Source organism: Egretta garzetta, unplaced genomic scaffold (assembly GCF_000687185.1).
Source record: "Egretta garzetta isolate BGI_Z169 unplaced genomic scaffold, ASM68718v1 scaffold194, whole genome shotgun sequence".
Classification (NCBI taxonomy): Eukaryota; Metazoa; Chordata; class Aves; order Pelecaniformes; family Ardeidae; genus Egretta; species Egretta garzetta.
Window position 1 is genome coordinate 314795 of NW_009259486.1, and position 24400 is coordinate 339194.

A 24400-nucleotide genomic window follows, 5' to 3' on the forward strand; every position below is an offset into this window, starting at 1 on the left:
TCTTCTGTAAATGAGCTCATCCTCCCACTATCCAATTCTACCAATTTGCTTCATCCACATGTTATTTCTTGTGATTCATCTAGGTTTTAAACTTCCAGAGGCACAGTCGGCTCTTTGCTACATCTTGGTGTAAACCCTACTAGAATCCCAACTCCAGAAAGGGTTCAAGGATGCTGCAACATAGACTCTGACTTTGTCCTCCCCAAGCTACTTGCCCTGTTATATTATAATATAATACAATAACTGACACCATTATAACTAAGGCTCAGTACCTTTCTTTACAGTCTTTAAATGTGTGTCCACTTGGACTCCCCATCTCACTGACAGGTGTTTTGGTGTTTTGTTTGTTTGTTTTTAAGCTTTAAGTCTGACAGAGAAATAGTTTTCCTCCAGCTGATGGGGCTCAGCAATGTGTTTAACTACACAGTATCACCACAGGACTGGAAGAGATCCTAACTGCTCCTGCAGTCCCTGACCCAGTCCACAGTAGACCCATGAATCCACAGTAACTCCAAAAGTCAACAACACTTATGCCTTTATTGACAGATGTTCATCTAACACTGCTGTGAAAATTCATCCACAGTGCCTATGGACAATATAAAGTTTCCACCAGTCCATGGCAACTCACCAGCAGCTTTACTGTTAGAAAAGGTTTCCTAATGTCTCACCATATTTCTCTGTGCAGTATAAGCTCATTATTTCTCCTTATGTGGGCATATTAAAAAAAAAAAACCAAAACATAAATACTTTGCAGTTTGCACCAGTCTTCCAAATATTTGAAGACTATCATCATATCCTTACTCAGTCTTCTCTACTTTAGATTAAGCAAGCCCAATTAAGGCAAAAGTCTGTAAGTGGGAATGCCTTAAGTGGACTGTTGCCCACTGCATCCTCTCCACTGGATCCCACCATTCTTGGAGGGTAGACTCCAAAACTCAGTACCATCCTCCAGCTTGAGTCTTGCCACAGCATGAGTAGCATAATACAAGATTTTTTTCATACCTCTTCCAAGATAAACTTCCCCTCCAATGTCCTCATAAACTTTCCCTTCTTCCCCCACAAAAGCAACATATATTTGACTTGTGCCTAGCTTGTAAGCTACAACAATCACTACAACATCTTTTCATCATTCTGAAATCAAGTTCTCCAATATAGGCTGCCTGCCCTTCCCAACTCAGCATCATCTGCAAATTTAATGAGGCACAGTCTGTATTCTTCTCCAGGTCACTGATAGAAACACCAAATTTGACAGAGAGCCTTGATGGTTTCTTTCAAAATACAATTTTCCAGTCAGTTTTTCCTTTAGAGTTTAAGCCAAACACATTATTGTCATCTTCTGCTGTGCCTCCTCAGTGAGCTTAAAACATCACTGAGTTAAGACACCTGATTTTCACAGATAAGATCAGGAAACGTTGTTGCCACTGCATCTTCCTTTTGTTGCTGCAGTTATTAATATTATATATGAATCAGGCTCTCAGAAGTGACTGTTGTTTCCAATTGCTCATTGTACTGGGTTTTGTGGTAAGGGTTTGGTAGCGGAGGGTTGACAGGTGTGGCTTCTGTTAGAAGCTTCTAGAAGCTTCCCCCATGTCCAATAGAGCCAATGCCAGCTGGCTCTGAGACAGACCTGCCACTGGCCAAGGCTGAGCCCATCAGCGACAGCGGTAGCGCCTCTGGGATAACGTATTTAAGAAGGGGGGGGACACGCGACAGTACAGGGCAACCTGCAACAGCAATTAGAACCTGAGAGAGAATAGTGACAATATGTGAGAGAAACAGCCCTGCAGACACCAAAGTCAGTGAGGAAGAAGGGGCAGGAGGTGCTCCAGGCACAGGAGCAGAGATTCCCCTGCAGCCCATGGTGAAGACCATGCTGAGGCAGGCTGTCCCCCTGCAGCCCATGGAGGTCCATGGAGGAGCAGATCTCCACCTGCAGTCCATGGAGGACCCCACATCAGAACAGGTGGATGTGCCTGAAGGAGGCTGTGACCCTGTGGGAAGCTCGTGCTGGAGCTGGCTCCTGGCAGGACCTGTGGTCCCGTGGAGAGAGGAGCCCAGGCTGGAGCAGGTTTCCTGGCAGGAACTTGTGACCTCACAGGGGACCCACACTGGAGCAGTCTTCTCCTGAGGGACTGCACCCCGTGGGAGGGCTTCACACTGCAGCAGTTTATGAAGAACAGCAGCTCATGGGAGGAAGGCCTCATGCTGGAGAAGTTTGTGGAGGACTGTCTCCCATGCAAAGGACCCCATGCTGGAGTAGGGGAAGAGTGTGAGGAGCCCTCCCCCTGCGGAGGAAGGAGCAGCAGCAACAACATGTGATGGACCGACCCCATTCCCCATCCCCTTGCACCAGTCAGGGGGAGGAGGTAGAGAAAAATCGGGAGTAAAGCTGAGCCCAGGAAGAAGGGAGGGATGGGGGGGGAAGGTGTTTTAAGTTTTGGTTTTATTCCTCATTATCCTACTCTGATTTTGATTGGCAATGAATTAATTTCCCCGAGTCAAACCTGTTTTCCCTGTGACAGTAATTGCTGAGTGATCTCTCCCTGTCATTATCTCAACCCACGAGCCTTTCATTGTATCTTCTCTCCCCTGTCCAGCTGAGGAGGGGAGTGACAGAGCAGCCTTGGTGGGCACCTGGTGTCCAACCAGGGTCAACCCGCCACACTCACTTAAGCAAATCTTGCTTAACAGATGAACACTCAGTCCTTTAAAAAGAGTCTATCAGATTTAATATGTCTTGATTTTGGCACCATAAGAGCACTAAATCTTTTTTGACATGCAGTCTCATTAAACCTTCCTGTTTTCTGTTGTTTGTATTTTCTTTTATGTATGTCTGGTTTTGAGAAACCATTTTTTTTCTACACTTCTTTCCCCTGTGCACCTTTAATTAAAGGCCAAAATGAAAAGGATCCAGAAATTAATAAAAACCCTATTCAAGCTCCTGAAATACAGTCTTCTCTGTAATACCAAAATGTCTTCTAGAAGTGCAGTAAGTAACCTGACAGTGATTTGGGGCAAAGGAATGTGCATTTATATGTTGTTTTCTCTTGTCAGAAATTTATTTTTTTTTTCCTCAAGGTTTGCAAGATTATTGGAGAGAGAGAGAGGGGAGTAAAGCGAGGGGTTACATTAATTTTAATTGTGTGACTGACTTTCTTGAATTAACATCTGAGTCTTCAAAAAAAACTTTTTCAGTTTGTATATGGAATACCACTTCTCTATGCATTTATGCATTTGAATTTCAAATGCTAGCAAAGTTTATTCCTCCATTGATCCATTTTGCAAAGTTAATTGGACAAGCTTTTACAATACAGACACCAATATACGTCTAAGTAACCTCAACATTCCCACACTAACATGTGGTATTAAAATAAAAACAAAGATACCACAGCAGATCATCTAAATCTACCCCTTCTCACAGGAAGGTAAAATTCCCTGAACACCAGAGGTTTACAAAGATATTTTAAACCCAAGAAGAAAAAAAGGGATGATCATTTGGGTCACTGTTAATCAAATGAGAAACTGGCCTCCTTAGCTCAGCATGAGAAAAGGAGAACACTAGCAGAATGACACACACATTCTAAAGAGTTCTGGGTTTCTTTTTGTTTTAAATAATTTTTTTTTTATTTTTTTTTTTTACATCTCCATATAACCTACAGAACATAAGAGCCTACTGATAACTTCTCTGAACCAAAGAATTATATCTGGGGTTTTAATCCTTTCTCACATCGTCTTTTGAAAAATCAGAAACTGTGAAAATAGAAGCATTGCATTCTTCCAGAACACAAGACGACAGAAGTTGTCTGTGAATTCCCCGAACATTACTATCATCTTTGTTTAGTGGAATACTTTTCCACCCCTAACTCTGAGCACTGTAACCTCTCTCCAGATGCCCTGAGGCCTAAGATACCTGTTCCAATTTCAGCCCAACTTTTCGCCTGCAGAGTAAATGGCAGTGCTTGTTATTGCTGGCTGTAATGTCACCACATGTATCTGTCGTCATTCCGTTTATTACATGAACAAGATAAGTGAAGACAGGCAAGAAATACATACATGGCTACCACTTCAATCCTCAGGAATGAAATCACTCTCTCTCATGACTATTTTTAGTGATGTTTGTTTCCAGTCAAAGGCAAGAAGCTTTATCAAGGAAACAGCTTATTCTAGCATCCTATTACTGGTCATTTCTAGACAAACCCCTGTTGCTTCAGAAACTAACAGTACCCAACAATAAATAGTCCCAAGGTCCTTTTCATTCACTTACTGGGAGTAAGTCTTTCCTCCCCTTTGGGAGGAAAGACAAGGATCTTTCAGAGAGGTACTTTCTTCTAAACTTGTCCTCTTGAATTTAGGCAGTTTAAGGAAACAATGACTGCTGACAAGTTCCTAATTATCAGCAATTAATGGCCAGTTTGTTAATTAGTGTCCTGAGGCAAAGTTAATGTAGCATTTTCAGCAGAACCCAAAACAAAAACATAGAATATTTTTGGATATGGGCTAACAGCTCTGTTTTATTCAGTATTTTTCTTAACAAGGACAGATTTTCCTGTCCAAATCAGTGGACTGCAAAGTGCATATACTGGGAAAAGAAATCAGCTTCATTAAAAGGAAAAATAATAATAAACTGGTTGTGGTCTTTTTCCTGACCCAGAACATGGCAAGTTCCCAGTACATTCAGGAAAGGATAAAAAAAAAAAAAAAAAAAAAAAAAAAAAAAAAGAGGATGTGGAAGTGTTTTCTCTGTATTTTCAATGAAAACTCCAATCAGTCCTGGAAGCTTTCCTCACAGATTGTTTCCCTACCCCAATTAATCAAAGAAAAAAAAAAATCATCTATCAACTACTGCAAATGTCTTCGATGAGCCAACACCTTTGGAAGAGAAAAAAAAAAAAAAAAAAAAAAAAAAAAGAAGAGCAACAAAACGCCCCAGAACAAAACAACCCACAAAGCTCATGGAGTTGTAACTCAGAACTTGGTCCTAAGAAGTGCTGTCTGCTTTGGGGATATCTCTACTTACTCATTACAGAATTATGACTTTACAAAGGCAAATTGAGAAGCCATCACATACTCTTCCCCCCCACTCCCCCCCCTCAGTGCCTCTTAGAGCTGTGATGAAATCTTCATCTTTTCCTCATCTAACCAGCAGAGAGAGACAGGACACCTCCTCTTTTATGAGTAATGGTGCTCCTGGAGCAGCGCCTGCACTGGGCATCAGTATTTTTCAGGATTTCCCACAGGTGTCCCAACTGGGTGGTGCTCAGAGACCTCCAGAGCAGGAACAGAAATAACTCTTGAACTAACTTCAAAACCAACTGCCAGTTGTAAAGACGACAAAAATCCTCCAGCAACCACATGGCAGAGGATCACAAACCTTTCTAGGAGTGACCACCATTGCCACTATTTCTATATCCTCTAGACTGCTCCTCGTGTGTCACCGTGGTGGTTGAATCAGGCAAAACTGCCGTTGGCCTCTGCTGTACATAAGAGACACCTTTAAGACCATGGATTTCTCCTCAGCTTTCCATAAGGCTAACAGCCAAAAAACGAGAGCCGGCCCATCTGGCTCCTCTATGAGCCACGCAGACAGTAGTGCCGAGGCAGACGTGCCAGCGAGAGTGACTCCAAACAGCTCACGGGGAGGTTTCTCCAGCAGAGAGGCTGAACTTTCATGCTGCAACAGCTCATTTCATGAGTCTCCAGGAAGAGGTGGGCTACAGCTGGCAGCTACAGTCACTACAGGCATTGCCGAGAACATATTCCCTATCACTCAGTGCTAAAACCTTGCACAAAAAAATCAGAATACTATAAATCTGAAGTTTTGTTTGTTAATAAGGCATAGCCAGGCTGATTTCATTTCAGACCTCACATCAGCCAAACACAACTTTCAGACATGAAACATTTATAAACGTCTGCATTTAATTAAAATGGTAAAACTTCTTAAAATAATTCTCTCAAACATGCTAAACCACATGAAATGCAATCAAAGCCTGCACCACATTTAAAAAAAAATTTTACAAGGTTTTTATTGTATAAACTACATTAAATTTTAATACCAGCAATGATATACTTAAAACAAAAACAAAGTAAAGCACGCAAAGAAAAGCTGATTTAGCAGTATCTCTATACATCTGAACCTCGTCACTGGTTGGTTGGTGGTTGAATGGCTCCTTTCCCCACAGAGGGATTCATGAAGTATGCTGTCAGAATACTTCAGAGGGTAATCAAGGTTTCATTTGTTTGGTTAATATATTCATTACTGCAGAGAACTGTGCTATATATAAAAGGAGAAAAATCAAGACTCATCTTTTACATGCTTTTTTCCCTGTCCCATCTCCTAATGAATTGTAAATAATTTTGAAGTTATGAATGACTTAATTTAATATAGTTATTTATATTTTATATATTTTAATATATAACATATTTGTAGTTTGCATAGTTTATAACACAATAAGAAGTTCGGATTTTTAAGATAGCTCTGTTACCCTTTCCTGTTGGGATGGTTACATGAATGCCTTTGGGAAGAAAGCACTGTCTTCCAACAATATGTCAAGATTTGGCATTGCTGACATTGTTTTGACACAGTGATTCAGCATAAACTGCTGAGTCCATTTATGTAACATTAACTACATTTATAAAAGCAAAGAGAGATAACCTGAGAAGTCTCATGTGTTTTACGCACAATTTACTCACCAGGACTGCAACCATAAGAAATCTGGAGCTTCACCATCATCCCATTAATTTTTAAATGCAAGGCTGTATTGACTTCAGCCAGTTATGATTTACACCCATAGTCTGTATGGGGTTAACAGGTTATATGAGAGTTGATGCGAATGCAGCAAGACAGGCTTACTGTTAATATCTTATGTGCAATACGAGGCCTCAACCAAAGTCCGAAGCTAGAAAGGACATCTTAAGAGGTAATCAAGTCTTAAACTGATTCTGACTGTAGGTTATATCAGGATTTCGTCAGATGGCCTAAATAAAGAAGTTAATGCAAACAAATTCAGAAGTGCTCTGTGTAGCCTTTGAGGAGCATTTGAGTAATGCTTTGGTTACTAGACATGATAGTAAATATTAGTTATTTTAAAGTGCAGCACATCTCACCCAAAAGCATCCAAAACACTCTTTACAAAAACAACTTACTCAGAAGAGTAACATTACATTTGCTACTCAAGAACGTTCTGAGGGGACACAGCAGACTAGTTTTTCCAAACTGCACACCCCCATAAAGGAAATTACTCTCTGGCCCTGTCCTGCCACCACTTAGGCTAATCAACATATCTTCATAGTCCTGACATCTCAAGGATGTCTGAAGCCAGAGTATAAACCCAAGTCTAATTTTTGCCACTAGGTTTGATCATTTTGGAGGGCTGAACTGACACAGTCTGAACTCTCCCAAAACATAGAAGTGCATGAAATTTTTGTTCACATAGCTATTTGAGCTATCTCAATTAGATGTTCCAGCATTACAATAGAGAAATATAGCACAAAGCCACACGAAACAGAATTGGCAGGGAAAGGACAAAAATGGTTTAAGTATAGAAGAGAATTTGACTAAAAAAGCCCACACCACAGGACTGAGTTTGTTGAAAATAAATTTTCTGAAGAACATCAACTGGAGGACAAGACAGACATAATGTGAAAGAGTATTAACAACAGGACGGGGTTTTAGGAGAATTGTATCAGAAGCGAAGGATGACATACTGTCTGGGTTCCTTTTTATTCAAAGATGATACATTTTCTAGTTGGACACTTAGCACCCCTAAACTACAGTAGTTTTAGCATTGCTTGCTAAAAGCAGCTCAGTTGTGGCTTTGCCTTTTCGAGGGGAGGAAAGAAAAATGCTTTTTCACTTTCTAATGCTTTTATCCTATTATGTGGAATGTGAGAAATCCTGTAATCGTGCAGGCCTTTACCCAGGTGAGTCACCCATGTGAAATGTGTACTACTTCATGCGAAACAAGTTGTCTATTTTGATTGGGATTTTATTTTTTTCCTATTATTGAGTCATGGTAAATGTCTGGATAATGCTTCTACCCCAGTCTGTGTGCAGTTGATTTGCTCCAGGAATTAGAAGGAAAACTCCAGTTTCCAGCTGAAAGGATATGCTGAAAATATAGTAGTGTCTACAGTCTAACCTGCCTCCACCTGTCCACCCACGCAGCTACCTGTATCAGGAAAGAGGTGAGTAATATTTGCTCACTCTTAGGAATTTGTTTAACATTACTGAATGATTCATAGAAAGAGAGATGTGGAATAATAACAACTTTTAAGGACAAATGAAAACCAAAAAGAAATCTGTTCAACAGATATATATATACTTTAGTATGGAATATAACTGGGCTGTCAGCCATGGTCTCCTCTTTTCCCTTCATTAAAGATGTTTTTCCCTCCCAGAGATCTGCTCAGTATTATTGCAGCACCATTTAAAAATTGCATAAGATCAAGGGAGGCATAAATCGTCTTCTCCATTCCCAACTGAGAGTTCTCCTTGACCACAAAATTAATGCAACAATAAAACCCTTTTTCCCTGTCACACTCTAATGGAAATAGATTATGTGCGCAATTGTGATAAAGCCATGTCAACTCCAAAATCTCTTTGCTTCACTGCCCCCCCTCCCCAAGTGGAAAATAAAATAACAGAAACCCTACATTACCTCTCAAAAATATTTTAATGTGAAGAAATCAGTACCAAAGAACACCTTTCCACACTTTGTGTGAGACAGAATAGGACCACAGGCTAGTGACAGCGTTGGACTCCTAAAAGCTACAACAGTCACAAAAGGATGACTTGATGCTCAATGGGCTACCAAAGCACTAAGATAATTTTAATGAGCAACAGGTGAAAGAGTTGAATAACACAATTATTTTTTTTTGGCGAGACAATAAACCTAAAGCCCACACACTTCTGTGATGTCCCCAGTTCCATTTGAAGCCACTTGTCACAAAGATACTGATGCTTTTTCTATCAGACCAGCTTCATATTGATTAATGACACACTCCCAAAAATCTTAGTAAAACAGATCAGCTTCTTGCAATGTGCTGTTCCACATAAATAGAAGCAACAGAATATAAAATGGTGGTGACTTTTTTTTTAAAAAAAAAAATTTATTTATTTACTTAAGGTATTTTTGTAGGCCTGAATTCAGGACCCAGGAGAAACACTTGTATAGGTATTTGCCTATTGGTAGGCATGTACTTCAGCACTTCCCTGAATTAAGATGATGTTAAGATTGAGATGCTATGTTATATCCTTTGCTCACATGAAGATGCTGAACTTGCCAGAACAAACATTGTACATGTAAATGAAGTTTTTAAAACAGTTCCTACTATTCTATAGCTTAGTACTCAGTTTTCAAACTGAGACCGATTTTGGCAGACCAAAATCCACTTTCAGGCACTTTAAAAAGGGCCTTGTGTAATAACATAAAAAGAACATACAGCCTCCACTAACATTCACACTCAAGTCACTGGATGTCTGAGCTCGCCAAAACAAAAAAACTAAAACCACAAACAAACCACCAAAACCAAACCAGCCCCCCCCAAACCCAACCCCCCAAAACCCCATCACTCCTCAAGATTTAAGATCTCTAAACTTAGATTCAGAAGCATAAATTTAGGCATTCAAGGTTGAAAAGTTTTCTCTGCACTTTCAAAGAACAGGAACCTGACTTCATGCTCTAAATCACTGCCTCTTAAATAATACTGTAAACTAATGCTGACTCTCCTCAGACATTAAATTAGGTGATCAACAGACAGGCTTTTCATCAAACAGTGCTTTGCACAACTGGAAATTCCTACTCTTTTATTAAACAGCCTAAAAAATAAACATTTATTTCACTTCTGTTCCTCTTTCTTCCTTTCAAAAGCACTTCAATACTTGAAAAAAAAGATAATAAAAAAACAGAGTTGGTCTTATCTTTTACAGTAAAAATTCCTTCCATGGTTTGTTATACACATATGCACACAAATATTTCATCAAATTAGTTTGTGGATATGCTCAGATATGTTTAATGTCTGGCAAATTGCAATGTCCATTTATAATAAACATCAAATAGAGAACATGTCAACTTGTGGAGTCCAATTCCTTTAGGAATGTAAAATTGTGTGTCAGGAAAGTGTGCTCTTGCATCTCATTCTGTCTTCAGAAATACAGTACATCCTCCTATTTCATTCAACCTCAGAATCAAGGAGCCGTGCTTCATCATTTGTTTGAATTAAACATTAATGTTTTTACCTCTGTTTCATTGCTTAGTTACCTCAATAATTAAAAATTCAAAGACATTTTTATCAGCCCTCACTATCAACTTGATCCTACACTGGTACACGATTGACAGCATCGAAATATTTGAACAAACTGCTTTTGCTCCAACTATTTTGGCTTGTACGAATAATTGTGCTGCTCTGCTCAGTTCTGGTGAGGCCTCAAATGTAGAATTGAATCAAGTTTTCAGCACCGTGCTGTAGGATCAATCAAGGCAAATTTGTGAGACCAGAAAAATAGCTGGTATGAGAAAAGGAGGAAGGAACTGGTTTTGTTTACTCTGGAGGAGACCAGGGAGGAGAAAGGGGAGCAGAGACATGATGACAGCCTTCAAATATGTAAGAAGCACTTACGGAGACAATGGTGATCAATGTTTTCCATATGCACTTGGAGTAGCTCGGGGAGAATTTGGCTTAATTTGCAGCAAAGTTTTCTCTAAATATCTATTTATAATGTTTATGAAGCACTGGAAAAGCTACCTAGAGAGGCTGTAGAATATTCATTATTGGGAATTTTTATAAGCTGATCCAGGTATGTTGATTCCAAGCAAGGGATAGTTTATTTTTTTTCTTTTTAATGTTGGACACATACTGCCACAGACCATGCACCACAAGAGCTGCAGGGATGACCTCAGGTCTAATAGTGCGTTTCCAATTCAAAGCGGAGAAGGGAAAGGATTTCTGAAGTTTCAAGAAGGAATTCTGTTTTATGCAGATCTTACTGCTCCAGTAAGCTTCTCTTTGGAGAGATAAAAAGCAGCCAAGATCAGGCTAGGAAAGGCCTGACCATGCAAATCCACTAGCCAAAATTACTACACAAGAAAAAGAAAAGGGAGTTGTAGTCAGGGTTACTTCACCAACAGCAACATCTCCCAAGTTCTTGGGAGGAAGATCACCAGGGAAACACAGAGCATTTGCATGGAGGGCCCCAGATTCCTGGGATCATTGGACAATACGGTAATTACACACATTATTTGATCAATCATTAGTTATGTGGATTACAAATATTACCTGAAGGATTGTAATCCACCCCAAAGGAAAGGAAAGGTTACATATCTCCATCTCTCAGCAGTACCATGCTTAGGCTCAAGCCTTGCCTTTATAACTAAAGCAATTTTAATTCCACCTACAAGCATCAGTGGCTTAACATTCACAAGCATCACAAGATAATGTAGTCACTCTGGACTTGAAAAAGAAAACCGCAACACTTGTGTAACAAGTAAGAAATAGGTTCAATTAAATACTCCAACAGTATTTAGGCGGAGAAACAAGACACAGCTGTAGGAGAAAAGCTGCAGTACCAAAACACTTCCATGTACCATTAGTTGGGTATTGTCTGTCAGCAAGTGGCTTGCTTAAGAGAAAGTGTGCAATTGTCCAGAGGAGGACATAAAACTCCGACAGTATACCAAGTTGTGATGACTTTGCCATAGGGAGGATGTTCTTTCTGACCGCAGCTGGTGATCAGCTCATGCCCTTGGACATGAAGATTGATCATACTCTTAATTTTTTCTTGGCCAGTGCAAATTCAGATGCTGTTCTTGTCAGTTTTCTATAAATCAAATAGCCTTTGTTCTTTTTACCTATTTATCTTAATGCTAACAGACAATGGGCTACCTCCTCTCCAGTTCACAAGCACACTTCCCCTTCAGTGACTATTTAGTATTTCTGTCAAATATCAGAGTGATCATATAGAAAGGAGAAGCAAGTAGTTCTGTGTTTGTAAAGCTTTCCTTCAAGGAAATTCAAAGAATGAAAATAAGGGAATGCATAAAGACATGAACTACCTTTTTATAGGCTCCACAGACCATCAGACCCCAACAAATCATGTTTCCCCCTTCTTAAATAAATTTACTACATAACTTCTGCTACAGTGAATAGTACTTATCACCAGAAAGGCCAGTACTAAATTATTTGGCAGGGAGTCTCGTGAAATGTGGTAAAAAGCGTGACTGAATTTGGCCCTGAAGTCTGTGTCTCACTAATTTGCAGAACTTGCTGCCTAAGCATACTAATTACATGTGCAGTAAATGAAGCATTATTTTTATTTGAATGAGTTGTTCTTGTGACATTATGAGAAATGAAATATAGGACCACCCAGTTACGTTTCTTCTTTATTTGTTATTCCAATGTCAGTTTGTGACTTGGAGAAATAAGCATAAGAACTGAAGTAGATACCACCCACCATTTGATAAAAGTAGATGTTCCAATTCCTGATCACAATTGTAATATGGAAAATAAAAAAAGCAGAACAGAAATAACTATTACTTTCACAGCACCTTTTTTGAAGCTGTCAAAGCGATTAGCAAGCATTTATTAGTCTCACAACAGCCCTATGAGACTCTTAAGATACAATATTATTTTATGGAAAGACTTCTACACTACAGCAACTAGTCCAATATGTGAAGTATAACACATAATTTTTATTTTTTTTTTTTTAAACAGGTAACCTACTTTCAGTCATGTCTTTCTCGCTGCCCCCTGCTCCTCACCACGCTTTGGGGGAATTTTATTTATTTTACATGATCAGCTACACAGAGATCATGTATTTCTGTACTGATTTCTTACAGCTAATTCCAAACTGTACAAAAGGTTATGGGTATGAATCAAATATGGACTACATTGAAACAAACACAGCATGAAGTAGCAAACCTACTAATCCCCCTGGAACGCAGCAGGTGATAAATGCCACATTCCAGCAGAAATAGCACCTCTCCCTCCTTCTAGGGGGAGAAGAAGGAGGTCATCTGAGGTGATAGGAGAGTATGCAACTGAGAAGCCCAGCAGAGGGTTACTTAGGCTCCGGGATATAAAGACAACTTGAGCCAGACTCAAAAGACCCATCCCGTTCACCTCAATCACATCAATGTAGGCCCTCTCAGAGGCAGTTAATACCTGCTCTACACAGCTAGCTAAAGGATTACATTTATTCTGAGAATAATCTGAAAAAAACTGTAAAGACAGTTCCTTGTAATGAATTAGACAAACTTCTTCAACTCCTGCCATAAGAGGATGTTTAGATGTACGCAACTCAAAAGCACTGTTAACACAAGCCCATCTTATGATCTTACGCATTACATACATTTGGAACTCATCTGTAGACCCAAACATGTTAATTCTGAGGAACATAATCACATTTTCCAGCCAAAATTAAAGACACAGAGCTTAATACTGCAAAAGCAAAGGCTAATAGAGAGCAGCATACCATCTTATTTTTTTCTTAGTTTACTTTTCCTTTCTTAAGTTTGCTTTATTTTACGGAGAGATAAAAATTGTCATTGTTTATGTAACATTCCTTACGCAGACATCCTGTAGTACCTTATCACATGGCAGATATCGATTCTACAGATACCATACAAGCAAGTTTTCAGCCACAGCTGACGTGCTGTTCACAACAGCACAAGTGCTTAACGTACTGGCCATTTCTAGCCACATGACTTTTATTATACTGGACCTCTCTGAGAATTTCTTCAGGGGCTTTAATTTCCAGCTGAAGAACTGGAGCTAGTGGACAAGAGGGCAAAAGTGTCACCTCCAAGGTTAGGCCCAGATGGGCCCTTTCTGGCTCCCTGGGCTGTCGGTGACTGTGGTCCTCCAGCAGCGGATATGAACCCAGTACCGATGACACTCAAAACACGCTGCCGTCACTCAGCCACAAGGGTGCCACACCAACTAGAGTCATGCAATGTACCACAGCAAAGTCACCCTTGTAAATCCAGAATTCCCCATGACAGCACTCATGGGGTTTACAAGCCTGAAGCCACTTTTTGTCCTTGACTTCCCCAGCAAGAGGTCCTGCTGGACACGGCAGGGCAGCCACCACCCACACCAGGTGGGGCCCTTGTTGCCCGATTGCCACTACTGCAGAAAGGGCAGAGCAGCCCATATCCTCCTGTCTCCATTTCAGCTGTCACATTTCCCTCTCACCTCAAGCACGAGGCAGCAGCCGCAGCGACAGCGCTGTCTGTATATACAGTATTAGGAGCCCTCCGTTTCAAACACTGACTTGGACGGGTGCCACACACCCCCTGGAAGCATCTGCATTTGAATTTAAAGGGGTGGGTGAGTGACAGCAAAACTAGCTGCTTCTTCTGACAAGGCTTTGGCAGATCATTGGCTGTCATCAAACCTATTGCGTTTCTTGCTCTCTGCCAAAAATTCCACCTACATGCCTGATGGCAATTAGTCCTTTGTAGGTGCTAATGAATAAAAGCAGCACGCACACTTTACAGACTTAAAAAGAATATCCCAATCCATATATTAATTCCATATATAAACTCACATGCACACACAGTCCTCCCTTCCCCTATCCACATGCCACTGCGCACCCACACCCAAACTCGTGCTTAGAAAAAAAAGCAAGCAGCAGTAAGATGATCATCCAACTGTGTGCAAGTAGGATTTTTTTCATGAATCATTATCTGTTTTTCCATAACTCATCTACTGCAAAAAGTATTGCTTTATGAATGCAGAAGGCAGCCTACATTTGGGATAATGAAGCACATTCATTGCACGCTTGAACCTTTCAAAGGTTCAGACATTTCACACACTCCCTCTAACCATGATTTTTCTGTGGTGTCCAAAATCATCTGGGATATGACAGTATGACATAACCACGCTTCAGGCAAATACACTGACAATTTCCATAGAAGGGAAAATGGATAAAATAGGGGCACCATGAGGCTTCAGCACCACAGCACTTCCAAATCAACAAACTGAGCTTTGCTTTCATGTTTGTGTAATTCTGGGTTTTCTGTTTTATATCAATTTTAGAAGACAAGGCATCAAAACAGTATGAGGAAATACACTCTATATAAAGCCGGTTAAAGGATCCTTATTAACTTTTCCCATTACCAAAAATTCAGTTGTATCAAAAGTAAACCATTTTATAGGACTGTATCAGCTCCAAACCCAAAAATTTAGGGGGAAACACTGCATTTTTACTTTCCTGTTAATGCTGCATATATAAACAGAATTAAGTTTGGGAGTCAAAACAGAATAAATTGAATGCTACAAAAAAAACCAAAACCAAACCAACCAACATTTAAAGCAACTTGAAAGCGATTGCATATTTTTTCCTCAGACTATTCACTTTGCCTGAAGTTTTAGCTCTCAATTCAAGCTTACACCTTCTTTTAAATATGGGATTTTCCCAACCACATTTACAGTACTCATTAATTAATCAGAAGCAGAGCACTCAGTATCTTACCACGACATTGCCAGACCAAGATTTCACAGACTCCAAAAGGCTTCAGAAGGTCAGCTTTAAATTAGCACGTTGTAGAAAATACTTTCTCCAGCCCCACTAGATTACAATGGGTTTTACACTTCTCCCCTGGCCGGGGCATAGGCAAGAGCGATCAGAGAAGGCAGCCAGCAGCTCAGGAGCAGAAGCAAAGTGAGCCGGAGCTCCATGGCTTTGCCTATCATCAGCTGTAACAGGCCACAGGTGTTGCTGCATTGCTCTGCCTGCATTTCAAATGTCTGGCCCGGCAAATGGTAGGGTCTGTCTTCTTTCCACCTGATGCTCCTTGTGTCTCATGCAGTATGCACCATACTCACTCTGGCCACTGCAAAGCCATCTTGATTGTGGTCTTATTCTAATTTTCATAGTGGTTTTATATAGACAGAGAAGTCAGGAAAGAAGCCTTAAGTGTTCCTGGTACAGGTGAGGACAGCGTTCACATCTAGAGACAGAATAAAGAGCTTCTCTACAGCAGCCTCTGATCCCCCCCTCCCACAGAGGCATACGGCCTCTTCTTTGTTCCTGTTGCATCTGGACAAACCTCTTGCTTTGTAATGGGTTTTTGCCAGTGCAAGCAGCATGGGTGAAGGGAGGGAAGGGACAAATGTCAGAATGTACCCTTGTGAGAGACCTTAGCTGAAGTGTCCTCTTACTTTAGTTTCTAGAAAAGGTCTGTAAGTTTTATGCCCAAACAATACTTTTTAGAATTAATGTGAAATGGGCAGGGAACATTTTTTCCATTTTCATTCTTTCAGCTTGAGAGAGGATCATTGTCCTAGCCCATTCTGATCCATAGCATATCGACAAATACAGCAGGGATCAACAGCACGTGCAGTTTCCCCACAGTGTCCCACCCTGTTTCCCCCCACCCCCTGCCTTCAAAAATTTCTCCTCCAACTTCCACTTGCAGCTGTGGAATTCAGGCCAAAAAATCCAGCTATTTCTGTCTCCTGCACTGCATCAACATTCATTGCACCAGCTACTTCAGCAAACACAGGTGCCCACACAGATCAGCGTCAGCATAACACTGGTGCTAAACACCTGAATGCTCTGAAATGCCCTTATGCTATTACCTTGCCTGGCTCGTGTTTCACTGGCAGACAGGACCTTGCTGCTGCCAGGGTAGGCAACAGGGTAATTTCAGGAGCACTACAACTGTAATTGCAAAACCATTCTTCATCTAAATAAAGTTTCACTAATACCCATTGCGGAAAAACCCAAGCATAGAGGAATGGCTGTGGCTGCAGGTGGATCCCACCTGTGGGACCTGTGTGCTTTGGGATAGCCCAGGGATTCAGGTGCTCCTGATGGTGCGAGGCAGGCACCTTCTCTGTGAATCCCAAAAGCTCCAGCACATCTCTTGGAAGGCCTTGGCCTGCCTTCTCTCAGCCGAAAAGGTTTAAAAGCTCTGCCTTTTGTTGCTGTGAGATGCTCTAACCCTTGGGTGATAACACACTGCCCCTGGGAAGGGCATTTCCCAGGAGCAGAAGGTGGGGTCGCAGTGTGGGCAAGAAGGCAGGACTCCTTCGGCCAGGCCAGCAGCAGGCAAGGCACCAGCTCTCTAGCCTGACAGGCCGAACACACCACCGGCAGGCGGAAAACTGCTTCCTGAAATTATCCCAGGATAATTTTCTTTTTATTCAATCACTGTTTAATGTAAAATGCATTAAAAGCTTAGGAGCAAAATGTGAAAACATATGGAGTGAAGATGTTTAGGCAAATTGACAAATACAGCCCTACCTCCCTGGAAAGTCTTACAAAAGTCTTAGAAGCTCCTTGGATTTAAGTATCCCCTCGGCTTTTGCTGTCCCCTATTTTGTTCTAGACAGCTTTTGGGAATATCACTGCTCAGAATACTCTGTTTTATAAGGTTTTGAATATCCCCTGAGTTCCACTTATTTTAAGAATTGTCAAATTATCAAGGTCGTAGATATAATCCTAGTGTTTACAGAAAACCTAAACTTTTAACTGGCATGTCTTAACGCTCTAAGGGGAGTTTGGTTGCAGCTGATGTTTCATCTGTACTCTCCATTCAGAATCCCACAACTACATGACTACGTTTGTAATCTCCTGATCTTTTTGAGTTGTAGAAGTTTGCTATTTTCTCCCTCGCTGAGTGCTTGGTAAAATGGAAAGATAAAAATAAAACAAAGGCAAAGAAAAACATTAAAGTAATATTTCAGGAAAGTGATTTCTTTCAAAGTATTTTTAATTTTTACATGATTCAAAATAACTTCACACACAGTAACCACTCAAACCAACTGACTCATCTTCATGTCCACATGCTTTCTTTAAAAACAGAAAACTCCTTTTTTTTTTTTTTTTTTTTTTTTTGGTGTTCAAAACATAACATTTTGCTGGAACAGATGCCTTATTTGAGCAAAGTGCCACATTTCTGTAATATTTAAAACAATGTTTCGATTTAACCAAGATGTGACTAACAGTCAGTGAGTAGGAAAACTTACCATGCCCATCATGATTTTGTCCAGTACCAGCAACATGATTCTGAACCATCCCGGTAAATGCGCTTTGATACGACTCATGGCTGAACAGTATTTTTTGCTTTCTTAGGTATTAGTTTGGTTATTAGCTTTGCTCGCAGGAGCAGGCCAGTACAAAGTAATGAGGTGAGGCTGTAATCCTGGGCTGATACTGACTTTTTAATGATTCACTCATCGTTCTTCTGTCTTATTTTTATAATCTTCATCTTATCCCTTCTGCTTTTAAACCTTGTGAAAACCCATCTATTCTAGTAGCTCAAAGAATCCAGCCCCCTGTGAAGAACTCAATGCTTTTAAGTAATTTTTTTTTGCTTTTCTATTTTTCCAGAAGCAGCACATCTGTCTCTGAAAGGTTTTAAGTGTCTTTGTAACTAATATGAGAGGAACCTCAAAAAGTTTTATTTGCTTTGGCTCAGTTAAAGGCTTTGGTTTCTAGCTGCTTGTTCAATCCTCCTGGAACTGCAAAAATAGATGGGGAATCTCAGGATGTTTCACTGTGTTTTTGTCACCTCCCTGTATCCAGTGGGAAATTTCGCAAGAGCCTTCTTTATAGTAAACTGACATTTCTGTTAATGGATCTACAACATAGCTGCAGACTTACACTGGCCAACTTAGCTGTAATCATCACAAGACCTGGGAGCAGAGATGGAGGAATAATAGGTATCCTTATCTCACATCTGCCACTTCGAGGGGGGTAATTTGGTTATAGTTTTGGGTCTAATCCAAGAACCCAGGACTCCCATGCAGATGACAGACACTAGGACACAGTACCAGTGATTTATTTTTTTTTCAAATTGTCTTGATCTTTATGACTACAATGTGATTGGAATTGAGCCTCTTGTGTTTACTGTTCAGAAGTTCTCTAGAGATGTAAAAATGTAATCTAGAATATTTTTTTTGTAGCACTTTTTCCTACCCAAATGACATAACTGTAACAGTTTATGCAAAAAGAGACACCTCAGGCCCCATGTGCTGAAGACGACACATGGAGTAGAGTCAGTACAGCAGTGTCATGAGGTTGCACCACTATTTTGATCATTCAGCTTACAAAGGAGCATGAACATGTGCCATCTGGTCACAAGAGTATAATGTGTAGGCAGCAAGACCATCTACGTTGACTATGAGCATAGATAGGCATGAAGGCGAAGCATACATTTAGCAGGGTCCATAGATTATGAGAATACACTGAGCATTGCTGGTTAGCAGTGGTCCTTCACCACACCCTGGCCTGTGCCATCTGCTCCACCCCTGGCTGACGCCAACGCCCGTCTGAGCAGCCTGCCCATTGACTCTGCAATTGCAGGACTGCCCAGCCCCTGCCACCTCAAAGTTGACACGTAAGTGATATGCAATGAATTCTCACTGCTCACATAATTTTGATAATCTAATAACAGCTCTGGTCATTATGGGATTTGGAAACAGGTGATTTCATCTCAAAAAGGCCTAGTCCCTCAGAAAGGGAGAAAACAAGAGCTCCGTTTCATGCATCTTTAGTTTCCAAGTGCTAATACCTATGCAGAGGCTGTACATCTCTGTAGTTATTTTCTGTAAAGTATGTTAAAGGAGTCAGTAAGTAGTCAAGAGTATCAAAAGATTTCTAAAGGTGGATAGGCACTGACCAGTGCCAGAAAAACTCTGACAGATTTACACCAGTTTAGACCAGCTAGGTAACTGAATTCTTACTAAATAATACTCACATTTAGGAGCACTGGAACTGATTTTCACGATGAAAACTCTGAGTTATATCCTCTGGCTTTACCTGTAGCTAAATCTGCTCCCTGAATACCCATGTCCAGCAATTGTACTGGCCAGTTCCACGCTCAGCTGCCAACGATACATCTCATGGTTATAATGAGATTGAAGTTACCTGGGAAAGAGAAGGTGACCTAGATCATCTGGATATCTGAGACGATACACTGTGGTGCACAATGGCAAAGAGGAATAACAGAATGGGAAGACAAAGAAAAGCTCTGAGACCACCTAAATTTAGATTTATTAAAATCTACAAGATTTAGACTAACGCTGTTATGTGTCCTTCCAGTTATCTGGCCTGATTTTCACAAGGGCCACATGCATATACTTCCACTGTCTCTTCCATTGAATAGGAATACGAATGCTGACAGTGGTTTTACAATCACTAATGCCTGTTTTATTTGGCCTCTAAAAGAAAGTGTTATTCAGGCTTATCTCCACTCTCATTTACATCAATCTCAGGTATAATGGCACAGACACTCTATGAAGATGTATTAAAGCACAAACAAAATTAAACAAATAAATCAGGGGTTTGGTCTGTTAGTGACTATACCTCCTGATTATAAGCATTTTCCTTTTACCCTTTTCCAAGGCAGATCGGAAATCAGTACGGTAAACATACATTCCCCAGCCTGCTGAGAGCTGGAATTGGATACAGGACAGAATTCAAACACTGACTCGTGTCTAGCTTAGTGCAAAAACCCAAATACTTACACAGGCTCCAGTGCAGGTCCTGGTGTATTATTTCCTAATGCTAAATAATTGGAGTTCTTGAAAGAGCGTACAAATCACATATAACCAATGAAGTCATTCTCTTATCAGATGTTTATTTTTGTCATTAATAGAATTATCAACAGAAAGTCTTAAATCACTAAGTGAGTCACCGTCAGGGAGGTGTGTCATCATAGCAAATGCAGGGTATCTCCATGTTTGGCCTCATTAGCTAGTCATTTTTGCTAAGAGGAATTGAAAAAAAAAATTTTCTCAGAGGGCAGGAAAACCCCACAACATCCCAGGATGATGAAGAAAGGAAAATACGTCTTGTGTCATCGAAGCAAGACAGCCACCAAAGTGTGTACTGTGAATGACACAGAAGGATTTCTCCGTAATAAAACACATGCTGCCGGCTACTTGCAGTGATTAACTCTGTCTCACAGACAGGAAGCAAGGATCACACATTCCCCCTTTAAACCACCTTGGTTATTTAAGTGTATCAGATCCTCTTCCTGTTTACCTCCAGGGTAACAACAGCAGTCACATAAGACAGCTACAACCCTTATTATGCTGGATTTTTCCCTTCCTCTAAGTAGTAGGAAACTTTCCGGAATTGGCTAAAGGCTTTGTGTTAGTGTTGTGAATGGCAACTCTTGGTCGATGAAAAGGGAAGTATTTCTCTGCTTATTTTACCATATTTGGACACCCCTTGAAATCTGTGGGTTTGAAGTTCAGTTGTGAAATTGCAAAGATCTTTGCTTAGGGAGGCTCATATGCCTGCCCTGGCTTCACTGAAGTCAGCATGGCTCATCTGAGCAGACATCATTTCAGGATTTAAAAGTGTAATTCAAGACCTGCAGTCCAATTTCCATTTGGCACTGGCCAAATGAGATGCCAAGTCTAGTCTACGGTTTCAGATCTTACTTCCCTTGTTGCCCTAAAATCACCCAAAGAAATGTCTTCATAGTTTGCGTAACAGCAGACTTCATTTTAGAAATTTTCAATTCAGAAAGGAGGAGAAGAAGGGAGAAAATATGGTCCAAAAGTTAAAGCTGAAATTAGACAAATTTAGACTGGAAATATGTGCAAACATTTAACAAGAAAAGACTGGCCCCACCAGAGAAACTGATCCTTCACTGTTTTCTGTCTTTGAACATGGCTCAGATCTCTTTCTAAGAGATATGCAGTCGCTCCTGAGCTTCTAAAACTCAATACAGATTGCATCAGTGTGCAAGCCATGCCAAAGCAAGGAGCTGCTGTTGCTGACAGTAGTAGTCAGAAGCGCCATTAGGTGTGGGACACAGGGAAAAAACAAGTGCACAGACACACATACATACACACATGCACACAGAGGAAAATTTAGTCCGCCTTTCCTTGGGAGACAATGTTACCCACTGGAATGGGAGACCCAACGGGATCCATGCAGCTCAAAAAGATTTACCAAGTACAGAATCCAAAATGTAACTCTAAGATGTCTTGAGAAAGTCTATCAGCAGGATAATCAGTAGGTCTTACTCAGTACCAGGTCAGAAGTAACTCCCATCAAGGTGGATGCTAAATTTGCTCAATAAGAAATTACTAAATCATAGAGAATAAACTCACAAGTCTCTCTCCAGCTCCCACTGCCATTAACGGCAAATTAACATACCACAGAATTAAAATTTCTCTTCTTACTGTTAGTGATGGGTGACTCTGGAGTAGAGGCTGAGACTTTATCCCCCACTACAGAGTCTGGCAACGAAGCTTCTGAAATCTATTGATTTATTTGAGCTTTATTTTGACCTTCAAAATTTGACAAGGGATGGGCAATGAGATTCTGCCACCAATTCTATCCAGCAAGATCTGGATTTCACTGTCAAGCCAAAACCTTTGCTCTGACTGCCATGACCTTGATGCTATCAGGATCAAAAGCTACTGAACTGTTCTCTCAAAATACTCTAAAAGTAGATGGAAGGTCTGTTTTTCAGAAGGAAACAAGCCCTCAGAATGGAGGGCTTTTAAAAAATAAAAATTTAAAAAATAAAAATTACCCTATTTTTTTTGCTAGCTCTCTATGTATTTAGCATAAATATCAACTTGAGGTTACAAGAGTCTTCAAAAAGTGTTCAGAGATGTCTCCCACACAAGTATTTGAGCAACATTTCATTCAGTTTCCTCAGGAGCCAGCATTTTGAAACCAAGAACCCAAAGATAAACCAAATTTATCTTTTCTCTATTCAAGTGCATATATCTATGTGCTGGCTTCTAAAAGTGGTAAGTAGCACACTTATCATATAACTGTATGTACAAATATATTTTAATACACTCAGTTCCCATCATCTCTCATAACCTCAATAAAAGAATAAATACATAAAATTTTCTCATATTTTCCCCAAACAAAAAGGAAAGGAAACTTTGCTCTGGGATGAAGCAGAGGAATATTTTGAGCCCCGATGAATATTTTTGGTTTGTTCAAAGTTCAATACCTAAAATATAGTGTTATAAGGAGATCATTTTGCTTTCAGAACAAAAATACTATAACTTTTCTTTCCAAATGACATATTGCTGAAAAAAACCACTATACTCCTCTCTCTTACAGGAAGTATTCACTGAATTTCTCCCTTTTTTTCACTAAAATGCACTCTGTCTTTATTTTTTTTGACAGTCACATAAAGAAGATCACAGAAGGAGACAAAACATTCAGAAGCACTGAATGCAAAGGCGCAAATATTGCAATATTGAAAGATTTTTTTTCCTTCTTTCCTTTTGTAGTTTTGTTGCTGGGACAAGAATACTTTGTACACATGCCTTGCCTAGGAAATGGACCTCAGCTCCTCTCAAATATTAGAAATCCTTTCCAAAGACCTTTGGACTAGACTCCAAAAGAATCTAAATTGTGAGTGCTTCCCACTCAGTAAGTACCCACACGCACCCCCTAAGTATCATCAAAGGCTGAATGTACAAATGATCTTCACTCACCAAGCAGCACTGTCTAACAGGAGAAGAGCAAATTAGAGAGAAATTCCCATTAAGGGGAATTTGTTCTTCAAACTGCTAGAAAAAAGAGCTGCCCTAACAAAATGGTGCAGTTGTACCAGGGGACCGGGGTGGCCCGAGAGCCACGTGCAGGTGACAGCACGCAGTCACCACGGGAAGTCACAGCGGCACAAGGAGAACACATCCCAGAGGAGGGCTTGGAGGATACGCAGAGGCTTCAGCCCTGGCCTTTTGTCGAAGAAACACTCTCACACGTGTTTGAATACTGCATCGTTTCAGCAGAGGGGGAAAGGCTTCCAAGCTGCACAATTATGCTATTGTAATCACACGGTGCAGGCCAAATTAGACAGAGTAGCTCTGTTTTCCTGAATCCGGTTTTATAAGCTACATTCTAGCGGCGCTCCATTACGCTGCTATGCAGAAGTGTCTGGCATTGTTTCCATCACAAACAAATCTTTATGTCCCAAATTCATGTTGGACGGAAACTTGGCTTCCAAGGCCTAAACCTAAGAATTACATTTGTTTGTTTAAACAAATTTGAGGGAAAACATACTTGGCCATCTTTGAGTTATATGATGACAAGATGATTTAGATTTCCCATAAAAGATATAATTCTTTTTCCCTCCTCATGCCGAACAATGATGCTTTCTTGTAGCTGGACAGTTGCTGGCTAGAAGAACAAACCTATCGAGAAAAGCCAACTCTCAGCTATATTGATTGGGGCAGCAGATGCTGAGCACCTCACAGGATGTGGTTCTTGCTTTGGAAAAGCGAAGACAAAAGTTTATCTCCTACATTTATAAGACTGCACTTTCATTTCTCTAATGCTGCTCTGTGTAAAGCTAAACTGGAATTGATGTATTTTGACTGTATTGTGTACTATTGGAATGATTTTATCTTCCCTAAACAACGCGTATTTACAAACTGCTACTGTAATAAGCTATCCTTG